Source organism: Entelurus aequoreus, linkage group LG12 (genome assembly GCF_033978785.1).
Source record: "Entelurus aequoreus isolate RoL-2023_Sb linkage group LG12, RoL_Eaeq_v1.1, whole genome shotgun sequence".
Taxonomy (NCBI): Eukaryota; Metazoa; Chordata; class Actinopteri; order Syngnathiformes; family Syngnathidae; genus Entelurus; species Entelurus aequoreus.
Window position 1 is genome coordinate 1,368,631 of NC_084742.1, and position 4,178 is coordinate 1,372,808.

Below are 4,178 nucleotides of genomic sequence, written 5' to 3' on the forward strand. Positions count from 1 at the left end.
TATATATATATATATATATATATATATATATATATATATATATATATATATATATATATATATATATATATATATATATATATATATATATATATATATATATATATATATATATATATATGTATGTATACGTGTACATATATGTGTAAATATGTGTGTATATATACAAACACACAAATATACGTACCCATACAGTATATACACATATACATACATGTATATGCATATATACATATATTTACATATATAATACTATATATATATCTATATATATATATATATATATATATATATCTATATATATATATATATATATATATATATATATATATATATATATATATATATATATATATATATATATATATATATATATAGATATATATATAGATAGATATATATATAATACTGTATATATACATATATACATACAATACTGTATATATATATATATATATATATATATATATATATATATATATATATATATATATATATATATATATGTGTGTGTGTGTGTGTGTGTGTGTACACAACTACATAAATGAAATGTTCACATTGCCTTTATTGTGTTTTCCTAACACTACAACAAACTGAACGATGGAATAAAATGTCATTGACATGAATTTAGTTCCAAATGACACCAAATGTACTCGTACAGTGCACAGTGTTTGTTGACATTAGAACAATCTGTTAACACTTGGCGCTAACGAGGGACAGTGCTAATTAAGAAACAGACTTTGACTTCATTAGTTGACAATAAAAAAGCTGACAACGCTGTTGTTGTATTCAGAGTCAAGGATCTTGACTGTTTTTCTTGCCATTCCTCTTCAAGACAGTCTGTGCAGCACAACCATAGAGATGAGTACATGAAGAGTCACATTTTACAGAGACTTAACAATATGAGAAGAGACTAGATAATACACTCCTGAACAAAAATCAACTGGCAAATATAGAGATGTTGTGTGGGCAATTTCGATATTGTAGCCTTGACATTTGGCCATAATGGATATTGATCCGATATCAGGATAAATCATCCAACTATTTTTGCAGTTTGGACTTGTAAAACAAAAGGCTTGATCAAGTGATACTGGTGTGATTATATCAGCTTTGCATCCTGGATCCTGGAGCTGCTGGATCAAAGGGCTTTAGCTCAGTCTGGAATGGACTGTAAAGGTCAGTGTATCCTTTGGTCATTGAATTGTATCGTTTCATGAATTGTAATTTTAAAAAAACGAGACAATTACTCAGTAGAAACTAATAAAGCTGTTCAAAAAAACCTTGTTTTTTTTTAATTATTTTGGCACCGGAACCAAAAGTTTTTATTTAAAAACCAGACGGGTATAAATTGTCTGTAGAAAGAAACAAACAGCGTGGTGTTGCATCCTGTGCCAACAACACCAAATAGTCATGGATTCATGCTTTTTATATATAAATGCAGGATACAACACCACACAGGTTCTTTCATTTTCAACACTGAAAAAAAAGAACGTGTTGTAGTTAAATTTAAAAAAATAAATAAATTCAAAATCAAATTTAAATAAACCAATCGTTTTTCCTCATTCCTATTCATGAAAAAGAATACATTGACTAAAAAATGGACCTGTATACTATTCAGTTGTCATATCTTGCTCTCTGACACTTAGTGTACCGTCATCAGGAAGTAGTCTTTGCCATTAAGTTAAATGTGCCAGTCTTGTCTTTTGTTGAGCCCTACAAAGTGTTTATTCTTTAAGTATTGCACCTTTAAAATGCATATTAGTTGTAGTTATTGTGAAATCGCTAATGTTAGTCAGTAGTATCAGTATCAGTATCAGTATCAGTATCATATATCCAATGTAAATTAGCATCGAGCTAAAGCATTTGGTTCCATACATTAATTTTATGTTGAAATGTCACAGATAAGTTATTTTGTATCGTTATATTGACATACCTTATTTCTGTATAATCTGACATGAATTTAAAGTAAATGGAGAAAACCTGTTATCTGTCTGTTCAGCGAGCAAAACTGACTGCTTGTATCAGACTTCTTATATCGAAGACTTTAGATGCAGACCGGTATAATCTGTTTTTTTGCTTATATCGGTCTGTGGGGGGGATATTTTCCCTGCTTTGGGCAAAATGGAACGCCTTACAAGTTACTAGCTTTGGCCTTGGTTTTGCTCAAAGAGATAAACACAATGATTGAGCCCGGTTTCGTATCTGTACCTTCACACACATACTTTCCTCTGGTTCTAATGGTGTTAGGGTATTCTCAACACACGCGCCAAGTTAACTTTCGGTTTCAGTGGACGGACGCATATGTGGAGAGCGACCATTTTTAGAGAAGGCTCCCAACTTTAGACAGCTCAGTCCTCTCACCAGCACTTACTGTATATTGCTATTGTTTGTGCTTACTCCTTTGTATCGTATCATGAAATGAAATACTATGGGAGGACTATTCCCTGTAAAATAGAGGGTACCAATAATACAGATATCAATATCAGATCGTGACATTCCTAGTAAAGTCTTTGATTACGGTTGAAGACGGGCTTGTTGGGTCTTCACAAACTCTTCAGCTTAGATTTATTTTTAATGGGGGGGCAAGATTTACCACTTGACATTTCTGTCCTGTAACCCTTTAGGATGTTTTTAGAATGTTAAAATTACTCTCACTGCGCCCACTCTTAAGATTCTGTGAAAAATGATGACTTTGGTGCAGATCTTGACTTATTAAGCCTACGTTTCTAGACTTTTAATCTGCTGATGAACAGTTGTTTAAATAGTTGTTCTTACATCCAAAGATGTTTTGCCTTTGCCAACAGTAGTGTAGGTCACGACAGTGAATAAATGTCAGAAACATTGCATTAAAGGCAAGGTTAGTACCTGTTTTGACTTCTTTTTAAGCATATACACTTTTTTCTGCATTGCAATGCTTTACTTTACAACAAATCTACCGGCGTAAGATCGTTATACTTGTATTAAACAATTACACAAAGTGACTCGGTAAAGAATCTGGGTATTATCTTCCACCCAACTCTCATTTGAGTCACACATTAAGAGTGTTACTAAAACAGCCTTCTTTCATCTCTGTAATATGGCAAAAATGTGTTCCATTTTGTCCACTAGCGACGCTGAGATCATTATTCATGCGTTCGTTACGTCTTGTCTTGATTACTGTAACATATTATTTTCGGGCCTCCCTATGTCTAGCATTAAAAGATTACAGTTGGTACAAAATGCGGCTGCTAGAATTTTGACAAGGACAAGGAAGTTTGATCATATTACGCCTATACTGTATATACCTTTATATACATATATACATATATACCTATACTGGCTCACCTGCACTGGCTTCCTGTGCACTTAAGATGTGACTTTAAGGTTTTATTACTTGCGTATAAAATACTAAACAGTCTACCCCCATCCTATCTTGCTGATTGTATTGTACCATATGTCCCGGTCAGAAACCTGCGTTCTAAGAACTCCGGTTTATGAGTGATTCCCAGAGCCCAAAATAAGGTCTGCGGGCTATAGAGCGTTTTCTATTCAGGCTCCGGTACTATGGAATGCCCTCCCGGTAACAGTTAGAGATGCTACCTCAGTAGAAGCATCTTAAAAATAATTTGTATACTCTAGCCTTTAAATAGACCCCCATTTTAGACCAGTTGATCTGCTGTCTCTCTTTTCTGCTCTGCTCCCCTCTGTTGCGTGTGGGGAGGTTATCAGATGACCACAGATGATCCGCTGGCTGTTCAAAGTCTGGACCTGGGGTTGACCACTCCTCTGTCTCCATTCAAGATGATCTCCTGCTGGCCCCACCATGGACTGGACTCTCACACTATTAACTAGATCCACTTGACATCCATTTCACCGGTCGCCCGGGGGGGTCCCCACATCTGCGGTCCCCTTCAAGGTTTCTCATTGTTTCCCATGGGGTTAAATTTTTTCTTGCCCTGATGTGGGATCCGAGCCGATGATTTTGTTGTGGCTCGTGCAGCCCTTTGAGACACTTGCGATTAAGGGCTGTATAAATTAACTTTGATTGATTGATTGATTGGTTTTAAGACTTTATTGAGGAGTGTCTCGGCAAAAATAAAAATAAAAACGTAACTTGATTTATGTTTTGAGAAAATAAACTCCGGTGCAGCTTTTATGTTATGGTTGTTGAAAACAAAAAACAAAAAAATACTTAATCA

General features: G+C 34.2%; 1 protein-coding gene across 2 annotated transcripts in view; it reads right to left on the minus strand.

Annotated features, from left to right (window-relative positions):
- Positions 1 to 526: 526 nt before the first annotated feature.
- mdfic (MyoD family inhibitor domain containing) overlaps positions 527 to 4,178 on the minus strand; it is a 78,860-nt gene continuing 75,208 nt past the window's right edge. For both annotated transcript variants that reach the window (XM_062064456.1, XM_062064457.1), the window contains exon 6: positions 527 to 4,178. This exon is cut by the window's right edge. The gene's annotated coding sequence lies outside the window, so the exon portion shown is untranslated.